Source organism: Lagenorhynchus albirostris, chromosome 5 (assembly GCF_949774975.1).
Source record: "Lagenorhynchus albirostris chromosome 5, mLagAlb1.1, whole genome shotgun sequence".
NCBI lineage: Eukaryota > Metazoa > Chordata > Mammalia > Artiodactyla > Delphinidae > Lagenorhynchus > Lagenorhynchus albirostris.
Window position 1 is genome coordinate 22,860,154 of NC_083099.1, and position 23,434 is coordinate 22,883,587.

At 39.3% G+C, this 23,434-nt stretch overlaps 1 protein-coding gene across 8 annotated transcripts in view; it reads left to right on the top strand.

Annotated features, from left to right (window-relative positions):
• Nucleotides 1-23,434, top strand: part of SLC9A9 (solute carrier family 9 member A9) — a 658,568-nt gene that overhangs the window by 97,391 nt on the left and 537,743 nt on the right. The window contains exon 1 of one of the 8 annotated variants that reach the window (XM_060149678.1): nt 17,866-17,932. The exons of the other annotated variants lie outside the window; for them this stretch is intronic. The gene's annotated coding sequence lies outside the window, so the exon portion shown is untranslated. Of the gene's footprint in view, nt 1-17,865; nt 17,933-23,434 lie in introns of those variants that run through there. 8 annotated transcript variants of the gene reach the window in all.

The window sequence follows — 23,434 nt, forward strand, 5'->3', positions numbered from 1 at the left end:
CTAGTGGGAAGCATCTACAGAGCACAGGGAGATCAGCTCAGTGGTTTTTGAACACCTAGAGGAGTGGGATAGGGAGGGTGGGAGGGAGGTATAAGAAGAAGGAGACATGGGGATATATATATACATATAACTAATTCACTTTGTTATACAGCAGAAACGAACATAACACTGTTAAGCAATTATACTTCAATAAAGATGTTAAAAAAAGACTGAGAAAATGTACATAGATACATAATGATCTCTAAATATAAGTTAAAAGGACAAAGTATTGAAAGGGGGCTACTATATGTATAGAATAGTTGAAAGGGAGGTCTTTATTTATGTACAGCATTTTCTTATAGTAGCAAAAAATAGCTCAGGAAACTGATGGCATATGTTGTCACCTGGAGGTCTCGGGTGTGGAGAGGGAGTGACATTTTTCACTATATTTCTATCTATCTACACAGATATAAATACACAAATTAATTTTTGTTTGAATTTTGTACCACACAAATATATTATCTATTTAAATCTTACACACACTTTTGTTTATAAGTAGCAAACACTTTTAAGTAACTGTGAGCTGTTTCTACTTACAACACTTCTGACATAAAATGCATGGTGTTCTTCCAGCACCAACAAATTCTCCAACTCTTCAGCCATCAACTGGGTGTTCTACAATTCATTTTAATTCTGACACTAACTACCCAGCGTTAGCACAGACCCCATAGATTAAGGGCTCATTCTCAGGGTAGTACTGCCCCCACTTCAGACACCAATTGTATTGATAAGTTCCGGATCACCTTACTTCTGACCAACCAGTTATAAATTGGGGGTTCCCATGACTCCCTCCTCAGGTTTGATAATCTGCCAGAACAGCTAACAATACTCAGGAAAACACTTTACTTACGATTACTGGTTTATTATAAAGGGTGTAACTCAGGAATCACTCAGTCATTGGCTCCTGTCCCTTTCCTGTAGGTTAGGCAATGGCACTGAAATTTCCAACCCTCAAGTAGTGCCTTGGTCTTTCTGGCCACCAGACCCCATCTTAAAGCTATCTAGGGGCCCTCAGTCAGCAGTCATCTCATTAACATACAAGAGACACCCTTTGGCTCCAGAGATTCTAAGGGTTTTGGGAGCTGTGTGCCAGGAACCACAGACAAAGACCAAACATATATTTATTCCATCACAGTAACACGGTATCACTCTACAGAGGATGTGGCAGATTATATTTTCCAAAGGTCGCTACATCAATGTATCCCATCTCACGAGGTCTTACAATATGATGCTGCCACTCCTCTTGAATCTGGGTGGGCCTGGAACCATGTGATGACTATTTGAATATCAAGGTTAAGTCATAAAAGGTGATATAGCTGCTCAAGTCTCTCTTTCTCTCTACAGACACTTGCCCCTGGAATCTAGCTACATTGTTGTGAGGAAGTCAAGTAGCACCTTAGAGAGATTTTGTAAAGGTGTTTCCACCCCAGCCCCAACTGAGGTCCAGGTGGCAGCCTGTACCGACTGCCAGACTTGGGATTAAGTGAGCCAGCCCCCAGCCTTCAAGCCACCTCAACTGGTGTTGACTAGAGCAGAGACAAACTGTCCCCTCCCAGCTCTGCCCAAACTGCAGATTTATAAGCAAAATAAATGATACGTTGTTTTAGGCCACTAAGTTTTGGATGGTTTATTGTCACACAGCAATGAATGAATAACTAGAACAGAGGGGAAGTTGTTGGAAGTTTTTGAGAAGACCTCTGAGGCACTTTCATGAAATAAAGGCAGGGATACAGCTTGGTGTCGGGCACAGCTAGAATCAGATTGGTCACTTGCACAATTTCCTCTCTCTATATCAGTTTCTCCCCATCTGTTGGTCATTGCTGCTTCTTTTTTCCTGGATATCATTCTCTTAGGTCTTTTGGCTTCATTTGCATGGTATGCTTCCCCAATTCCCAATTCCTAACTTGGCCCTTTAAGAAGAACTAAGCCTCTTTTCTTAGTTACAGGGTTCAATATCCTATAAACAACTTTGGACCAATCAAATGTGCCTAAAGGGAGGGTCCTATAATATTTGGCCCTAGGGGCTCCTCCAGAGAATTGGGGCTATTTTCTGAGAAGAGAGAATTGCAAAACGAGTAGTCCTCACTTTTGACTTTGGGGGAACTCTTAGGAAAATAATAAATTGCTTTCTGCGTGAGTTTAAATCTCAGAATCTCAAGCAAAAGGTAGGTCTAATTTTATGATGGGAATCAGTGTCAAATAAGATTAGCTGAACAGGAATTCTTCTAATGGTACCATCTTGGATCTTCAATAAAAATCATCAAGATCAATTGATTAGGGAGCCAGCAGGATGTTAATAGTTAATCGAAGGGGAGACTGTGAAGGGCAAATGTATCCAGTATGGCTTTAAATGTAAACTAATTTTATGGAGCAGCAATACATTATAGTTGTTAGAAACCTGGACTCTGGAGCCAGATGGCTCTGCTCAATGTGGCTCTACCACTGGCATCTTTATGACATTTAGCAAGTAGTCTCTCTGTGCCTCAGTTTTCTCGTCCGAACACCGGCGCTAACAACATTTCCTGCCATACAGGGTTATTGTGGGTTTTAATAAATTACATGCTAAGTACTAATAATAGTGGCTGGCACAAAATGAGTCCTCAATGAATAATGCTTTTATATTCCAGACATCAGATCAGATATCCTGTAGAATTTATCCTAAATTAAGTCTTTGTCACTGGAACTTACAATCAAGTTAAATTCATCAAGTGTGAGCAAGTCCCAGCCAAAAGTTAGATGCTAATGGGAGACTCCTTTCTATTGCCCTTTGGTTCCTGTCTCCGTCGATATTTGGGAGTGGTGGGATGTTACGGATATGGTAGATTGGCCTTAGTTCCAAACTCCTCCGCACGTGCTTGGAGTTACGCAGAGACTGGCATACTGAAACCTACCTTTCCTAAACTTCCACACAGCTGGTATTCTGGGTACAGATTAACTCTTTAATCTGACGCACTTATGCAGAGTCTTTAAGGTGGACGTGAGACGGGTGCCATCTTCCTGTTGCTTTGGATCTTACTGGCTAACATCATTGTGAGGCTTTTGAGATTTTTCTGGATCCCTTCACTAGCTCCATGTGTGTTGAGAGGCAGCTGTGATGTGGAGGGCAGTGGCTGCAGCTTCTTGATCCCTGGATCGCAGTAGGTGGCAGTGGGTTTTGAGGTCAACCAACCCAAACGTCAACTCCTGAAGCCCCACATTTCCGAACGTGTCCGAGGTTGCAGCTGTCTTGGAGGGCTTGTTGCATGACGTTGTTTGGGAGTAATTCCTCCACCACTAACGGAAGCACCCAATTTCCTACACTGTATCCTTTCCGCTCCTTTTCTTGCAGCCACACTCTGACTGATTCAGACAGGAAGCCACAGAAGTTATCTTCCCCATGGTAGTCCTCTGTCAAGTGATTAATTTTTCCAACTTATTCCATGTGACCTTGCTGAGCTAATGGAGGAGAACAAGAAAAGGAGGCTGCGGGCTAAGGAGTTGGATTGCTGATAAAGGATGATTCCTCAAAAAATAACAGACAAGTTCATCATGTGCCCAAGGGAGAAAGCCATTCCTCTGCTGCTGCACTGTTACGGGAGTGCACTGGGGTCATGTAGTGAGGGTACCTGGAGTAGTCCTCAGTGTGATTGCCCCCAAAAGAATTTCAGTTGATTTTACAATTTATTGTTAGATTTTGCCACTTGAGCAGAGCTATTCGGATCTGTTTTAATCTCCTCTGCTGTGCCACCTTGAAAAACTGACTTTTTAATGCCTGTCATTTTTCATCAACACTAGCACTGGGTTCCCCAAATGTTCTCAGCCCCTTTCTTCCTTGCCACAGAGCATAGAAAGCCATACACTTACTGCCCTCCCTTCTCTCGCCCTAGCAGGGATCATATGATCCAGTTCTAGTGGAACTCTGGAGTAGCTTCTAGAAAAGCTTTTGTTTTCCTTATTTAAAAAAATAAAAGATATGATTAACAGACTCCCTCCTTCCTTCTCTCCTACCTTAAAAATAAATATGGTGCCTGGAGTCATATAGCAGCCATTTTGTAAACATGAGGTGACAAGTCAATTCACCAAAGACCATAGAGGGAAAAAGACAGGAGTTAAGATCTTTGGTCACACAATTGAGTCTCTGCATTTGCCCTGAATTTCTTACCCCTGGGCTTTTCCTTAAGTGAGAATGATAAACTTCTATTTATTTAAACAAGTATTTGTAGGGTATTCTATTCCTTGTAGTCTATAAAATTTCTATACAATGTGTTATTTATATCTCCTGGAGTTTTGTGGGGATCCAACAAGATAACTGGTGTGGCAGTACTTTGAAAAACTATAAAAAAAGAACTAATTTTAGGGCTTCCCTGGTGGTGCAGTGGTTGAGAGTCCGCCTGCCGATGCAGGGGACGCGGGGTCGTGCCCCGGTCCAGGAGGATCCTGCATGCTGCGGAGCAGCTGGGCCCGTGAGCCATGGCCGCTGAGCCTGCGCGTCCGGAGCCTGTGTTCTGCGGTGGGAGGGGCCACAGCAGTGAGAGGCCCGCGTGCCCCCCCAAAAAAGAAAAAGAGAACTAATTTTAAAGTCCTGTTTTTAAGGGAATCAGATGTTTTCTGTGTAGCTCAAGGTAGGGGAAATTTCAATGAAATGATAAGTGATTGAAATAAATATGCCACATATTCCTTTCAACAATTCAGATGAAGGCTTGCTTCTCTCTTAAATTATTAATAACCCCATTTAGTACTTTCAAAGTGCTTTGCTATCATTTGATATTTAATCCTCAGAATTTCCCTAGCAGATTGTAAAATCTCATTTTACAAGGGTAGAAGTGAAAACAAGGCTTTTCAAAGACTTTCTCAGAGACACATATGCCTGTGGCAGACTCAGAACTAAAAATCAAAGAATCTAACAGTCCGGTGTCTAATTGGCTTTCTCATGTAAGTTTGATATGCAGGACATGACACAGCCCAAGGGAGCCCTAAGCCCTAAGCATTTAAAGTTTCATAGTATATGTATATTCAAACTAAGATCCAGCTAACCATGTACTTTACCCTCTTTATCCTTGTGAATAAAATGCCTTTATGCACAACATTAGAAGAGGACAAGGAAATAATATTCTCTACCAGTAATGAACTTAAGTCTATTTACACACTGCTCTATACTGTGTAATAATTTTGTGTGCCCCCCACATTCATACGTTGGACCTAATCCCTAATGTGATGATATTTGGAAGTGGAGCATCTGTGAGGTGGTTAGGTCATGAGGGTGAAGACTTCATGAATGGGATTAGAGCCCTAAAAAGAGAGACCCCAGAGAGCTCTTTAGTCCCTTCTACCACGTGAATACAGCAAGATGGCGGTTTTTGAACCAGAAGGAGGTCTCCCTAGATACTGAATCCACTGGTGCCCTGACCTTGGGTTTTCCAGCCTCCAGAGCTAAGAATTTCTGTTGTTTATAAATCACCCAGTCTATGACAATTTGTTATAGCTACCCAAACTAAGACACACACTGAAAGCATCATCCTATCCTGGCATAAAAGAAATGAGGTCATATTACTTTTCCTGATGTACATTGTTATAAGCAGTAAAAAGGGGGTTCTTTTGATACTACATGTTGTAAAAAACAGGGGCAAAGTAAGGAGAATATCTAACTGCCTAAACAGGAAGTGAATTCATGCTTTAAAAAGGAAGTGAAGAAAAATCATCGGTGATCAAAACTTCATTCAGAATTGTGCTGCTGAGAATCTCCCTCCACCTTCAACCCAATAAAATGTTCTGGCAATTTTAATAATGTTATGTTCAATGAAAAGAAACTTGACCCTTATTTAATGGTGTTATTTTCAAGAAAAAATTTATCCATTTCAAAGCCTTTTATCCAAATTCCGACTTAGTAAGATTTACATGACATGAGATCAAAGAGAGGAAAAGGAAAAAAAAAGCTCAAACAGAAATACAAAAAGGCCTTAATTAAGTCTATATTATTACTATCTTTATTTTCAAATCCAGAGATGGATGATATAGAGATTTCCTTCCCCAGCTCTACTACTTCCTAGCCATGGGACTTTGGGCAAGTGGCTCTCTCTGTGTTTAATGTCCTCAAGTGGTAAATGGACATAATGATAGTACCTACTTCATTGGGTGGTTAAGCGGATTGTATGAAATGGTATTGTAACAGTAATGTTAGCTATTAGTATTGTCTGTAAAAACCAGGAAACAATAAGCACAACTAAGTCAGGGACACCTACGACACATACTACGAAGTTGCAGGACCTATGTCAAATACATTTTGTAAAATACTAAAGGGTAGATTGTTGAGAGGTGACAAAGAGCACACTTTTGTCCAGTTCTGCTATTCCCAAGGGCAACAATGGTCACTGGATTCAAGAGGACATAGCTGAATTTGAGGAATGAAGAAGGTGGTGTTCAGCAAGAAACAGGGATGTTCCTGAGCAGAAATCCACTGTAAATGGGAGAAAATTATCAAAAATGATTAATGGATTATTACTGGTCACAACAAGGAGCAGATGGCTTCCCAGAAAGCCTAAATAGTGGAACTCTGATAAACCCTCTGCATTCTTGTTCAGGCTTATGAATTTATGGGAAGAGCACACACCCTGGGAAAATGAGAATTTTGTAAGATATTTAAATCTCTGCCCCCTGATGTTCTAAAGGCTGTTGTATATGTACATTTTATTTGTTAACTACCTCTTTTTCTTTTTTTTAACAAATAAGTTTTTTAAATTTTATTTTTAAATTATTATTTTTTTATTACTGTTATGTTTTGGACCGTGCCGTGTGGCATGCAGGATCTTAGTTTCCCGACCAGGGATTGAACCCATGCCCCCTGTCATGGATGCATGGAGTCCTAACTACTTGACCGCCAGGGAAGTCCCTGTTAACTACCCCTTCTGCAACAGTTTTATGATCATTAGAACAGGGGAGTGAGGTAACAATCTTGCCTGTTTTAGAAAACAGATATTTTCAGGATGTAGTGTAATTGGATTGGGGGAGAGATAGGAAAATGAAGCCAGAGAAGTCAAGTGCTTGAAACTGGAAGAATTAAACTGGGTAAACTCCAGGAAAGAAATGTGCATAACATACTTGTCAGGCCAACCCTGACTTCTAAATATTGTTACTGCCAAGAGCACCGAGCACAGGGCAGGGCCCTTCACCAAGTGTCCTGTGTTCCAAGAGTACCTCTAGTGTTTCCTGTCTGCCTCCCAGGTGGCTCAGTCTCTCATGAGTAAGCTACACTGAAAGGGGAAATACGATGAAAGAAGGGTGAGGAAGAGAAGACAACAAGGAAAAAGAGGGAACCAATGAAGAATACAGAGGAGCAAGGGAAAGTTAAGAAGGGAAAGAGAAAGGAAAAGAAGGAAGAAAGTGAGATAATATGGAGAAGAAAGAGATGAAAGCATGAGAATGGGGCAAGCATGGAATCACAGAGACATCACTAGGATGCTTGGACTGGAGTGTTGAGCTAGAATCGGACACAGGAATGGAGAGAGGAGACACTGTGTCAGGAGGAACTTCTTGAGAGTAGAGGAGGTAGGAGAAAATGAGGTTAGAGGAATAAGAAAACACTGTGTGTTATCCTAGATGTCTGGATTAATAATCATCTTTATGTCTATTGTGTCAAAGCTCTTAGTGACATTGTGGGCAGAACCACATCCAATACTGTTTCAGAATAATGATGGCTTTTGGTGAAGCAGAGTGTATGAAGGGGAGGAGAAATTGGATGAATGATGAAGGAAGAGATAGGAAGCCAGTCCTGCAAGACACCACAGGGAGATGCTAATGCTGAACCCCTGGAAATGAAAGTGATGCAATGCCTGTGAAAATTAGCAGGATGTTTACTATCTTTCTGCACAATTTAAAAAAAAAATGATAGCACTGGCTACACACAACTGTTTCTTAAAGAAGAACATATTGGCGTCCAATTTATCTGAGACTGGGTGTCGCCTTGAGAATCTGGCATGTGTGTTATTACTTACATGGGATGTTCCATACCAGTTATTTTACGAGTTTTAAACCAGGCTTTGGCACTTTTTCATTTGTATATTTGCTCCTTTTACTTTATGAGATGAGTCATTTATTACTCTATCAATTCATACATCTATCAAGATATCTCTTGGACCAGTCGTTCTCAAACTATAATGAGCATCAGAACCATCTGGAGGGCTTGTTAAACATAGATTTCTGGGCTCAACCCCTTCAGAGTTTCTTACGTATGCAGTGGTCTGGAGTGGAAGAATTTTCATTTCTAACAAGTTTCCAGGCCATGCTGGTCCAGACCTTGCTTAGAGAACCACAGTATTTGATAAATAATAGAGTGTTCCTACTGGGTGCAAATTCTATTACTGCAGAGATATTAAAATACAAGATTGTATTTCCAAGGATGGAACTTTTAGAGTTCAGAAAAACTGTGAGAAGCATTACTATACAAAACTATCAATTATATTATTTTATCAATAGTAAAATCAAAGAGTTCTATGACTTTTTTCAGGAAAGTTTATGAATTTGTGACTTTCTCTGATTAGATGACTCACTTGAAATTCTGGCCTTCCCACTGTAGTTTCCTCAATTTTAAAACCTCAAACTTAAGAGTTGTGAAGGAAGTATTACACCTGAAACTAACACAATATTGTAAACCAATTATACTTCAATTAAAACCAAAAAGTTGTAAAGAAAAATTTCTCCTCTTCTTTACATGATCCCATCTTGGCCCAGAGAGAAGGACGCATTCACCAATATTTCTGTCCTCTCAGAATAGTTCTGGTGAGAAAGCTTGTGCCCCTCCCTCCACCTGCTATGGACAGAGAGTGATACTCACTGGGCCATATTGGTTGTGAGGACTGTGCCCATAAAAAGAAGAGGGGGCCACCTTAATCTCTGTGACCCCCCTGGGCTCTCAGGTACAAACAGGCTTACCTGCACTTCTGTGGCCAAGCAGTAAGCCCACCTGGGTAGCGCCCTTCCACGGGCATCAGTCCCTGCTGGAGACATTACACAGTGTAGCCTGGTCCTTGCAGCTGACTGGGTAAGTGGACACAGAGTCCTATCTGCAACCTGGACACAGCCCCAGGGTAAATGTGCAGATCCTAGATCTAAGAAAACTTCAGGTCAAAGCTGTAGTCTCCAACATGTTTTAGCAGAAGCCCTGCTAAACCATTCATACAATTGGCTATCTGTTCTTTAAGTGTTTGCTTTATCAGTGAGCACTATGAAGGGGAGCAGAATAGGATTTTAGATCTAAAAGACCTCTAAAATAGGCTGGGAAGCAAGTATATACATAAGATGGGCATGTGGGCAGCAAAAGGCAACCTAGGGAGACTGAGGATCTCAATGTAAGACTCAGTGGTCAGCTTGGGCTGGGGCAGCTCACAGTGGTTTATTGTACAGCCATAGCTGGTACATAAGGCAGGGATGCTCAGAAGCAGAGTTCTGGTTAAATGCCACCTCAAAACATGTGGTCTTCACTCTGTGAGGCCTTTTTAGACATTTGTAGAAACAATGATTGCTACTTTCATAGTGTCTTTTTTCTCCATATAGTGCTTGGGGCACAGGACACTAATGTGTTCATTCTGACCTCCAGTTAGCATCAGGCCTGAGTAGAAGCTCCAGATGAGCTCCAAATCTTACAAATAGTCTCTTGGGCTCATAAGGCTCCATTATAGGATTTTGGAAATCTACAACCTCTACCTTTGGGTGGTAAATTGGCTCTGAAATGGGTATTTTAGCAATTCTGCTCATCGGTGTGGATTTATCCCAACTACAGCTTCAACCATGGAAGGGTAGTGCAACAGGCAAAGAGGAATATGGAATTTCTCCAAAGGAGCTATGTCACATTTTTAAGCTGGAGTAGAGTTCAAAACAAAACCAACCTCATTATGAACTGAAGGCTAGTAGGAACAATTTCAAGATTTCCTTCCAGGAAACTCTGTCATTTGGAATTTGGTTTGCTTAGTGATATATTGAGGAAAGAAAACTGGAAAGAGGTTTGATCTTAAAATCAAAACATCAATGAGAAAACGTAAAAGCAAAATGAAGGCATACACGCTGAGAGTATAGATAGAGATGGAGAATGAACTTTTACCTGTGAAGAAAGGTTGAATTCTTGAAAAAAGATGTAACTGGGAAAAAGGGAAATATTTTAGTTGTTACTCAATCAAGGAGTAAAAAAAAAATAATATTGGCAAATAACAGATTAATAGAACAGAACATAAAGCCCAGAAAGGCCACTCATAAATATAGTCAACTGATTTTTTTGAAGTTATAACTCACATTTTTATTAATAATATTTATTCATTTTAACAATATTTCTAAGTTTCAAGCCATGTAATTTTTTGGTTTTATGTTCAAATGTAGACTTTTCACTCATGCCTTCCGAGATGAGCCGCATAAATCAGTTGTTAAAAATACTAGATTCATCTGCTCTGACAATATTCCCTGCTAATTTAGTCATTTAAAGATTTAGCTTAACTTCTAAAACTAAAACATACTGCACCTTTCTTTGTGAAATAAGAACTAGCCATTTTATTCAAGAGTACTGATGTCCGACTATAGATAATTTTGTTACAAAATTGCCATTATTTAGAAACAAGACCAATAAGTCAAGACAATCATTAAGTCCTACAACAGAAGTGTGAATTAATAAATGTAACTGAGAACCACTAAGTCAATGAATAATGACCATATCATATACTTTGCTCAGTTGTTTTAAAAATCATTCAGCTGTACTTGTGACTGACAGATGCCACTAGCATGACATCAGGCCCAATATGCATACATAATAACTTTGGTTGAACACATAATTATTATAAAGTTATTAAATACATAATAACTTTTACTGTGTCCATGTGCAGAAAAGAGTTACCATGGCAGGCCTGACACTGTTCTCTTTAGAAAGGCCTGCTTACAAGGCTGGCCCTTAGCTGGCATCAGAACCTGGATTTGGGGAGCATTCCCGCCATTCCCTAATTGATGAGAGCTGCTCACTGCGCCTAAACTGTCTGGGTAAACCACGTGGTTTGTGTTCAATACCTGCTTTCCTTCTGGGAGTCTGGAATTTTGGTACATGCTATGCAGAGGCTGCCACGTGACCGACTCCCAGTTAAAAGTCTGAGGACTGAATCTCAAACGAGTTCCCCCGGAGACAACAGTTCACACGTTGTCACAATTCAACGATGGTGGAATTAAGCTCACCTGAGTGACTCTACCAGGAGCGAGCTCTAGGAAGCTTGCACCTGGTTTCCTCTAGACTTTGTCCCATGTGCCTTTTCCCTTTGCTGGTTTTGCTCTAATAAATCTTAGCCATCAGTATGACTATATGCTTAGTACTATGAGCATATGAAAAGTTGCTCCATGTCATATGTCATCAGGGAAATGCAAATTAAAACAGCAATGAGATACTACACACTTACTAGAATGGTCAAAATTTGGAACACTGACAACACCAAATGCTGAGGAGAATGTGGAGTAATAGGAACTCTCATTTATTGTTGGTGCAGCTACTTTGGAAGACAGTTTGGCAGTTTTTTAGGAAACTAAACATATTTTTACCATATGATCCAGCAATCCTGCTTCTTGGTATTTATCCAAAGAAGGTGAAAACTTATGTCACATGAAAACTTGCACATGGATGCTTATAGCAGCTTTATTCATAATTGTCAAAACTTGGAAGCACCAAGATGTCCTTCAGTAGGTGAATAAATAAATAAACCGTGGTACATCCAGACAATGGAATATTATTCAGTGAGAAAAAGAAATAAGCTATCAAGCCATGAAAAGACATGGAGGAATCCTAAGTGCATATTAGTAAGTGAAAGAAGCCAACTGTATGAGCCAACTATATGACATTATAGGAAAAGCAAAATTATGGAGATAATATAAAGATCAGTGATTGCTAGTGAGGGGCAGGGGGTGAGGAGAGGGGAAATATGAATAGGCAGAGAACAGAGGATTTTTAGAGCAGTGAAAAAATTCTGTATGATATTATAATGATGGATATATGCCATCATACATTTGTCCAAACCCATGGAATGGACAACTCCATAAGTGAACATTAATTAAGGTAAACTATGGACTGTGGGTGATTATGATGTGGGTGACTATGATGTGTCAATGTAGGTTCATACTTGGTAAAAATTATACCATTCTGATGAGTGATGTTGTTAATAGGGAGGCTATGCCTGTGTGTGGGCAAACTATATATCTCTGCACCTTCCTTTTAATTTTTTTGTAACACCTAAAACTGTTCTAAAAACTGTCTTTAAAAATATTAACAATAATTCCCTTATATTATGTGTATATTATTATCCATATATTCATGGACATTTCATGGAAGTGCTGTATTGGGTGGTTGCAGAAAAATTGGGTACAGGGACTTCCCTGGTGGCACAGTGGTTAAGAATCCACCTGCCAATGCAGGGGACACGGGTTTGAGCACTGGTCCGGGAAGATCCCACATGCTGCGGAGCAACTAAGCCCATGAGCCACAACTATTAAGCCTGCGCTCTAGAGCCTGCAAGCTACAACTAATGAAGCCCACACGCCTAGAGCCTGTGCTCCGAAACAAGAGAAGCCACCACAATGAGAAGTCCGCACACTGCAACAAAGAGTAGCCCCCGCTCGCCACAACTAGAGAAAGCCCGCACGCAGCAACGAAGACCCAATGTAGCCAAAAACAAATTTTTTAAAAAAGAAAGAAAAAGTGGACAACATTTATGATAGAAGGACTGGAAAGATTAGCAGAGAATACATTAAACATTGTTTGATGAGTCCGAAGGTAACATAGTCATTTCAGGTGGCAAACTCTATGGCCATTGTCTGGGGGAAGATGTCCAAGAAAATCATAGGGTTAGGACTCTGAGCAAAGATTTAGGGAAGATGAGGTACAGTGAAGGCGAGCCTGGTAGGTTTAAAAGAGATCAATTCCAGGCCAGGGTCAGGTGCTAGGCTGATGGAAGGTACTTATGGGTAGAATTATCAAGCTTGGGATGGTGAAGGTAATTGGATATGTTTGAACAGTGAACACATTTGGCTGACCCAGAACTGACTGATTTCATGTAGGGGATCCCAGAACAACTGTCTGGTTTAAAAAAAAAAAACTCAGGAACTCTGATCCAGCAATAAGTGCTACCCAGGAGGAAAGAAAATTCAAAGCTCTGCTGAGCCTGCAGAGTTCATGGAAGAAGAGAAGGAAATGGAACATTAGGGGATATTAAACTGCTGTAGGAAAAGATGAAGCTGAATGAATAGTTCTGCTACCAATGATGTGGGAAGAGAGACGTTCAAGGTCTGAAAAGTCCAAAAGCCAAGGAAAGGCAAGGTTTGGGGGGAAAGGACGTGAAAAAGAACACAATGGTGCTCATTTAGAACTATCCACAGAGAATTCAGTTAGGGATGTACTGAGGATAATTCTTTAAATGAGGCCATCCCTCAAGTGATAAGAGGGAACTGCATCTATAAGATATGGTTCCTTAGATTAAGGTTAAAGGAATTCCAGCTCCAAATCTGCTCCAGCACAGGCTAAAATCCTTTTGAGTTTCTACTGGGGATGCAGAAATAGAGAAGGAAAGAGGTTGAGTTTACATAGAATGTTAGGTCATGAATGTGCTTAGAAGGGGATGGAGGCAGTATCACTAGACAGAGTTCAGGCTCTGGGAGGAACTGGATCCTCCAAAAGCAGCAATCAAGAAGGAAATAAAAATATAGTTATTTTTTTTATTGTGGAAATTTTGAATTACACATAAAAATAGAATAATATAACATTCCCATTATGCAGTCACAGCAACCATAAAATTATTGCCATTCTTACTTTAACTATTCCTTCACATGATTTTATGGTGGAGTACATGAAAGGTCCAGATGTTTATTATTTCGTTAATAAATAGTTAAGAGGTTTTCAACATACAGGACAGACACAGAGCAGACCAATGAAGCCTTGGGTTAACCCAGGGTACTAGACTAGAGGTGTCACCCCTGCACATTTCAAAGTTTTAGAAGAAGATACCATTTTATTTTATTTTTAAATTTTTTTATTGAACTATAGTTGATTTACAATATTGTGTTAGTTTCAGGTGCACAGCAAAGTGATAAATTATATATATATATATGTGATATCTATCTACATATATATATATATATATATATACACTCTTTTTCAGATTCTTTTCCATTATAGATTATTATAAGATACTGAATCTAGTTCCCTATGCTATACAGGAAATCCTTGTTGTTTATCTATTTTATGTATAGTAGTGTATATCTGTTAATGCCAAATTCTCAATTTATCCCTCCCCACCCTTTCCCCTTTGGTAACCGTAAGTTTGCTTTCTATGTTTATGAGTCTGTTTCTGTTTTTAAATAAATTCATTTGTATTATTTTTTAGATTCCCCATATAAGCAATATCATATGCTATTTGTCTTTCTCTGTCTGACTTACTTCACTCAATATGACAGTCCCTAGGTCCATCCATGTTGCTGCAAACGGCATTATTCCATTCTTTTTTATAGCTGAGTAATATTCCATTGTGTATATATACCTTTCTTTGTGTGTATATACCTTTCATTGTGTATATATACCTTCTTTATCATTCATCTCTTGATGGACACTTAGGTTGCTTCCATGTCTTGACTATTGTAAATAGTGCTGTTATAAACATAGGGGTGCATGTATCTTTTTGAATTTGAGTTTTCATCTTTTCTGGATATATGCCTAGGAGTGGTATTGCTGGGTCTTATGGTTATTCTATTTTTAGTTTTTTAAAGGAATCTCCATACTGTTTTCCATAGTGGCTGTACCAATTTACATTCCCACCAACAGTTTAGGAATGTTCCCTTTTCCGTACACCTTCTCCAACATTTATTATTTGTAGACTTTTTGAAGATGGCCATTCTGACTGGTGTGAGGTGATACCTCATTGTAATTTTGATTTGCACTGCTTTAATAATTAGTGATGTTGAGCATCTTTTCATGTGTCTGTTGGCCATCTGTATGTCTTCTTTGGAGAAATGCCTATTTAGGTCTTCTGCCCATTTTTTGATTGGGTTGTTTGTTTTTTTGATATTGAGCTATATGAATTGTTTGTATATTTTGTAAATTAATCCCTTGTCAGTTGCATCATTTGCAAATATTTTCTCCCAGTCTGTAGGCTGTCTTTTTGTTTTGCTTATGGTTTCCTTTGCTGTGCAAAAGCTTGTAAGTTTGATTAGGTCCCATTTCTTTATTTTTACTTTTACTTCTTTGGCCTTGGGAGACTGAGTTAAGAGAATACTGCTATGATTTATGTCAGAGAACGTTTTGCCTATATTCTCTTCTAGGAGTTTTATAGTGTCATGTCTTATATTTAAGTCTTTAAGTCATTTTGGGTTTATTTTTGTGTATGGTGTGAGGGCGTGTTCTAACTTCACTGATTTACATGAGGCTGTCTAGCTTTCCCAGCACTACTTGCTGAAGAGACTGTCTTTTCTCCATTGTGTAGTCTTGCCTCCTTTGTCAAAACTTAATTGACCATAGGTGTGTGGGTTTATTTTTGGGCTCTCTATTCTGTTCCATTGATCTATATGTCTGTTTTTGTGCCAGTATCATGCTGTTTTGATTGCTTTAGCTTTGAAGTATTGTCTGAAGTCTGGGAGGATTATGTCTCCAGCTTTGTTCTTTTTCCTCAGGATTGCTTTGGCAATTCTGGGTCTTTTGTGGTTCCATACAAATTTTTGGATTATTTGTTCTGGTTCTGTGAAAAATGTCAATGGGTAATTTGATAAGGATTGCATTAAATCGGTAGATTGCTTTGGATAGTATGGCCATTTTAGCAATATTAATTCTTCCAATCCAAGAGCATGGGATATCTTTCCATTTCTTTGAGTCATCTTCTATTTCTTTTATGAATGTTTTATAGTTCTCAGCATATAGATCTTTCACTTCCTTGGTTAGGTTTATTCCTAGTTTTTTGTGGGTTTTTTTTGACGTGATTTTAAACAGGATTTTTTTTTACTTTCTCTTTGTGATATTTCATTGTTAGTGTAAAGAAATGCAACAGATTTCTGTATATTAGTCTTGTATCTTGGTACCTTGCTGAATTCATTTATTAGTTCTAATCGTTTTTGTGTGGAGTCTTTAGGGTTTTCTATATAAAGTATCAAGTCATCTGCATATAATGACAATTTTACCTCTTCTCTTCCAATTTGGATACCTCTTATTAATCTTGTCTGATTGCTGTGGCTAGGACTTCCAATACTATGTTGAATAGTAGTGGTGAGAGTGGTCTCCTTGGCTTGTTCCAGAATTTAGTGGGAAGGCTTTCAGTTTTTCTTTGTTGAGTATTATATTGGCTGTGAGTTTGTAATAAATGGCTTTGATTATGTTGAGATATATTCCCTCTATACCCTCTTTGGTGAGAGTTTTTATCATGAATGGACGTTGAATTTTATCAAATGCTTTTTCTGCAAGAAGATAGCATTTTAAATGCCTCTCTCTAATGGTGAGACAATATACCCAAGTGAATTTTCCCATCGTTGCAGGAAACACAGTATGACCCTTAATGGGCAATTTCTCCCTTGTGGGTTTAAATTTGCTGGAAATGGCCTCTGGACCACATGCCCAAATTGATGTCTGTCAGTTAGCCTGAAACCAAAATATTTTATCTATAACTGTGTTTTCTTCATGTGCCTGTCTTTCCCTAGGATAAAACTCTCAGCAATGTTCTGCAGATAACAAAAATACAGAACCAGACTGTACTGTCTACAAAACTCTGGACAGATAATTTTGCTTGGGATAATACTCTGGTGGCACAGGAGTTGCTTGCTTGTATTTTCTAAACTTTGTTAGAATAAGTCTGGTGCTGTGATTCTCAGGCACAGCAGAATGCATGAGTAATTTGTAATTGGGTAAATTCAGCTTTGTAGCTGCTGAAGAAGCTATAATTATTCTAGTACTTCAGAGATGGCGCAAAACACTGCAGCTGCTAAAAGAAAGCTGGCCACATCAGAGTGAGATGAATCCATTAAAACCAGAAAGAGACAGAAAAAAAACATTGAATTTAGTTTACAAGAAGGGGAATTTGATTTAGAATATTAGTACTTTCTCTCATAATTTAACAATCAAATAATCAATATTCAAATTTGGGGTATTTGAGTGTTGTTTGTATGATTTTTTTTTGAGTAGTTTTATGCTGGCACATGGAACTTTTATACTTTTTTAAGCTGTGAGTTGCACAATGTGGATCAACACAACTTACCAAAAAAAAAAAAAAAGAATTGTATAGGAGTGAGTTTTCTTCCTTTGGTGTGTGGTGGAGTTAAGGCAAATTTAATGAGTTCTTATCCTTCCTCACAGGTTTTGGGAGCAATAGTTAGACCACTCGACACACTGTCCCAGGTGTATTCAAAAGAAGCATCCTCTTGAACACAGGAGCATGATTGCTTAGGTACAATGCTGATTTCCATTCTGGAGTGGGTCAGTCTGCTCCTGGTTGATCACACGCCTGGCAGTGAAGTCTAACAAATACCTGGGGAGAGTTTATGGGGAACATTTCTGCTCCTATCACCACATTTCCACACTGGTTCATGCAGGAGAAAACTTCTACCTATGCTTCTGACCTTTTGCAAGTGCCATGAAGGAGCTTCTGCTTCACTCTTGATCCCTTGGAACAAGAATGTTCAGTGGGTGATCTAGGCATCACATGGGCTGGGCCACACCTTATTAGAGGGGAGTTTCCTGGGCTTAGGAGCAGAGAAGTCTGAACCGCTTCTTTCTCTGACTACTACAGTCAAGGTGAGCGCAGAAGGTTAAGGGGTGGTTGAAGCCCTAACATTCTTTCTTTCTTTTTCCTGCTGTGTCTCTGCAGGAGACCTCCTTAAAACAGGCTGAGTGCATGCGTGTGGATTCTGCTCTGCTGATAAGGTCTTACATCATTAGGTGTGTCTCTGAATGTGCTCTTCTCAGCCTCTTTGTAGATTTGGGATGAGGTGGGAGACTTGTGGCCTAAGCCACCTTCTCAAACATAGTTCACAAAAATTTTATATTTCGGATGTGACTGTTTTGTTCATTTATTTGTTTTGCGTGTATTCTCCTTTGGTTAAGATGGTGGCAGGGAGGAGCTGTGAGGTTAGGCTGCTCATGGAGCCTAACAATTCCAGCAGAACAGTTCCATTTTTCACATGGAGATGAATCTAGCTATTATAGTAGATTTTGGTGGAATCCAATACTGTTTCTATCTCAAATTGCTGACAACCAATTGATTCTGCTCTTTCCAAATTCAATATTTCTTAATTAGAGTGCCTTAACAGACAAGGTTTAAGTTGAAAGTAGAGTTAAAAAGGCATTTTTGTTTTAAAAAAAAGATTCTTCATTTAACATTTAAAAACTTATATAATTTATAGTCCCTCAATTTTGAAGCCCAAATGTACTGAAGAAAAATTCTTCTTTTAACAAGGATACTAAGAGTGAATAAATATTCAAAGTTATCTATTCTTTTAAAAGTAATTTTGTTGAAGAATCTGGGAACCTGGAAGACCTGCTGTAACATAATGTTCTCTGTTACAGCTTAATTGAGATTTATAAGCCCTGATGATATTTTGGGGACTAGTTCTTCTACCACCCAGTGTCTAAGAGACATTTCTGTCAAAATCTGCTTGGCATTTATGTACTTCATTTCAGAAAAATATTTCCAAGTTTATACAACTTCATGTTGTTGGGAACTCTGTCTTCTCTCCTCCTATGTACATTTCTCTAACTGGAGAAATATGCAGAGACCAGGGAGAGGTGAGGGGCATGGTGCCTTTCTTCGTTAGTTTATAAAAAATTTTTATAATTTAATGGAGAAGTGATAGGGCAAACTATCAATATATTTCAGCTAATGAGGTCAGAGTTATTAGTTTGTAAGACACAGAAGAGAAGTTATATCCTAAGAGGAATGTGAATTTATCTTGCAGACACTTAGGAGATCAAAGGAATGAATTTTCTCAGGTCTTTGATCACAGAAACTTTGCATTAAAAGTATCAGTAGATGCAGCTTGGAGTGTCAGTTCTCCATCTCATCCTCCCTGTCCTTGGCTCCAGAGCTCATACTTCTTTCCGGCTGTGAAGTCTCCATCTGGGGTTGTGGGGAGGTTTCAGCCACTGTGGCCAGCCTGCACTGACCCTGCCTCGTGAAGAACTGACTGAACAAAATGAAAAGGCAGTGAGTGAAATTTTTCTCACAACTTACCCTTCAGTATGTTCAAGACAGAAGAGGGGACCAATGGACCGAAGCTTGTTACTTTTTCTTTAACTTTTTAAAAACTGAGATATAATTGACAGGTAACATTTATTATTTCTTACAGTGGTACCCTCTACAAAAGAAAGAAAAAGGGTGATATGCTATGGATAGAAGTCTAGGAACAAAGAAAGAGAAGAGGCAGAATTAGGAATCAAGGGATATTCATCTGGGACCGTCGTCAATCTGAGGCTTTAGCTGTGAGGCCCTTTGATGGCACAGGGATGACATGGCTAGATCACAGGCAAAATGCCAGCCTTGCCTCTCTTCAGCTCTGTACAGCTTTGGGACCCTTCAATGAAGCAATGCTTAAATAAAAAAAGTGGGATCCAGTATATGTTTGCTGGGACAAAGCCAGCAAGTGGCATCTGGTGCAAGTGTAAGGCGATTCCCCTTTTCTCTGGTCATCACTGGTTTGGGGTCCTCATTATGTACTTGTGTACATCAAGGATGAACAATCTAGAGATAAGACCTCACCTTGGAAAACAGTAAGGTCTGTACCCCAGTTTTCCTTCCTCAGAGCATGGCTGGAACTTGGTGGGGCAGAAGAAGGACGAGATCCTCATTCATGCACACGTGTTTCTATATATGAGTTGTTTAATGAAATTACACAAGCCCTCTCATTCTCACTAGTCTTCAGTAAACTTTATTTCACTTTGCCGCCATAATGAAGAGCAGTGGAAAAAACATGCACTTGGGGGTCATGTCCTGGGTTCATGGTCCTTGGTCCCATAGACTCAGAGTCTGAAGAGGAAAACCAGGTATTAGGCAGTGAATGTCTTTGGGACTTAATACTGTCCAAGTGTTTACATGGAATTTAACTTTCTGTGAAATTTTTGAACTTTCATTTCTCTGTGGGAATCTACTAATGGGAGCAGTTCATATTGTTCAAATCAGGGACATTTTTATGCTAACGTGATTTTTGGAGGGTAGGGAAAGCTAAGATGTGTTAAAAGATAAACTGAAGCACATTAACATTTTCAAGAGTTTATTTGGGCATACGTCCATTCAAACTGGGGCAGCACCAAACTGAAAGTGATTAGGATCACTCCACCAACAGAAGCTTAGAGAGAAGTTTTTGTAGAAAAGATAGGGAAACAAAGCAAGGGCAGTATCTGATTTGCTGTAGCTTTCATGGTTGCCTTATTTGGGAAATCTTAGTTGGCCGTTTGTGATTGGTTGTTCTTAAATTTCATTTTCTTGGATTCGAGCACATTGACTCTGGCTTAGGTTTGGTTTGCTTGCATACGGTGACCAAGGCATTAGCATCACCCCAGTCTAATAGTTGCCTCATGTAATTACTTTAACAGATGGATTTATGGCAAGTTTGAAAATAGAATAGGGGGTGAATCTTCAGTTTAGTGCATTGTGTGACCTTCAAGTAAACTTAATTACAGTCCTGTCCTGGTCTATTTTAGAACCTTTCGGGGCAAAATATGAAACTGCCATCTCACTGGTCTCAGAGAGGGATATGTGTCAGGAGAAAGGCCAAGTGAATGAGGAAGTGGGATTTTCCTCTAACCCAGGGCCTGAATTGACTTAAGTATTTTCCGTTAAGCCCGATGGTTGAGAGAGAACTAAGACTGGTCAGAGTGGGGGCTCTAGGGAACAGGGAAGAAGAACCCTCAGCATCTCTCCTCACCCCAGGAAAGTTTCCCTTCTCAATCCTCTGAGCCCACAATCTCCACTGTCCTCTCCAAGAGCAAGGAACTCTCAAATGATTGGCTAGATTATGAAAGACAGTCTATGGGTTCTAACTGGTCACGTTCACTAAGGGTGGGGTTATTATGCTACACCAAGTTATTTGGCTTGGAAATCTCTTCTCTTCAAGTTTTTCCTTCCATGAGACTAGATGGGCAAGCTGAGTCAGGGGAATTTCACTGCATAAGCTCGGCCATCCTGTTTTTCTCTTTACTTCCTTCCTCTTACTGGCATGTTGTATCTTTCAGCAAGAACCTTTGACTCAGTGGCCAATAGGTGTTAAGATCTGAATTAAGGGACAATCAAGAATTCTTCTTTGGGAGTATTTAAGTTTTGTATTTAAGTTTTGAGATCCCAACTTCATCAGAGCCCTAGTACTAAGGTTTATGTCACCAGCTAATACAATATTGCCTTAATTTTTAATAGATATTCTTCTTTTTGTGGATATCTCCCTCAGGAATCTCATAAAGAGCAGTCATTTTTGATAGTACAGGATTTGTAAATTTGGAGAACCTTGGCTATTAGGGTGACCAGTTGTGCTGGTTTGCCTGTGACTGAGGAGTTTCTGGGATACAGGACTTTCAGTCCTAAAACCACGAAAGTCTCTAACAAGGCAAGGTGAATTGATCACCCCAGCTAAAATGCCATCTTAATGCCACTAAACCCTGTGTGTGAATTTAACCCTTACTGGCTGTGCAACCTTGGATATATTACCAACCCTCTCTGAGCCTTAAGTGCCTCACATGTAGGGTTTTTATGACTATTACATTAAATTAAATTTCCCAGCATATTTCCTGGTTTATAGTAGATACCAAAGTAATATGTGCTTCTACTTAGTTTTCTTATTTTTCTTGGTACCTAAGAATATTAAATGATATTCTGAGAAGAAAACACAAGATAGGAGGAATTGAAATACTTTTCTGAATGGAAGAATTGGAAAAGTTTCCTAAACCCCCTTTTCTTTTCAGCTTCCCATCCTAATGTTAAACAGTATCAGGACTGGACAATAGAATGGTGAATGTATTCCATTCCTGGAGTGAACCAGGGGCCACATGTTCAAATGACTGTAGGGGTCATGCAGGGAACATAAATGAGTGAAATAGAATGAATGGGACTTGTGGCAAACAGGAACCCCCTCAGCCTTCACAGGTTGTGGCCACATGGGAAAGAGGGTCCAGTGTGCCAAATCTTACCAGTTTTTTTTCTAGAGAAACCATGTGTCTGATCTTTTTATGTGAAATATACCTTTTTTCATATGTTGACATCAAGTTTAGGACTTTTAAAAACAGTGTATTAGCCAATCAAAACATTCCATAGGTCTTTAATCCTCTCACTGAGTTGCTTCATTGGGTAAGAGCGTGAAATTGGATGTCGTAATAAGACAACCGAAGAAAGTTTATTCTGGCCAGATGGAATAATCATCATTATTAAAAGGAAACCAAAGTAATTAAATGGTGACTGAAAAGAAAAAGAAAAAAAAGATAGGAAATTGCCACGTTTTGAAGTTGGGTTATCTTGTAAATCTAACAACTCAAGACTAGACCTGTGGGGTTGCAAAACTGTAAAGGTAGAACCTGCTAGCAAAGCTTCATGAAATGCTTGCAAGCATTATCTGACAGATTTCAAAACAGTTTGAATATTAGTCATCATGGATATGTCTGCCAAAAAGGGTAGTGTGTTAAAAGAACATCTGCAACCCACATAAATACCCCCTGCTGACTTAAACTCAGGAAATCAGCTTCAAAAGTTGCAGAAGGCAAAGAAGCTGAAACAGCAGAATTTTATATTAAGTGGTAGATAGACTTTCTCTGTGGGTAAAACTGTTATTGAGGAGCTAGTTTAGCCCCCAATATATCATGTGTTTGACCTCTAGCTTTTGGTGACAAGATATTCTGAGGCTCTATTTGGACTCATCCTACTCAATGAATCACTTACACCATATAAACTGAATACTAATTCCGTCAAGTATGGGTATACTAGATGATTATTACAACCTCTGAGTTATAATAATATCATGAAATGATGAAGAACCTCACTTAACCCTGTATCTAAATGTATCATAAGACCAATAAGGCAAACGAATCATAACAATTACTAAGAAAACAGCAGAGCCTATGGTAGCGTTATCTTGATCTTTTTCAAAAAGCATAAGAATCTTAATTCAAACAGAACTAACCTGCCAAATGCAAGATGATCTGAAGAATCATCACTGTCTGTGCCCTGGAATTCTGGAAACTTCATTGTTGGTGGCAGACTATTCCTCAGTGAACCACATTGTTTTGCATATAGGACAGAGGAGGTTTGTGATCTGTGCTAGATTCTGTGGGTCCTGAATGTCTGGACCAGGAGCTTTACAAAGAGAAATCCACAAATGTGGCATTACTGGGAATGGCTGTATGGTTCCTTCCTTCAAAGACACGTCTTTAGTTTCTTTTCTTTTTTGACTCAACATATAAAAACAG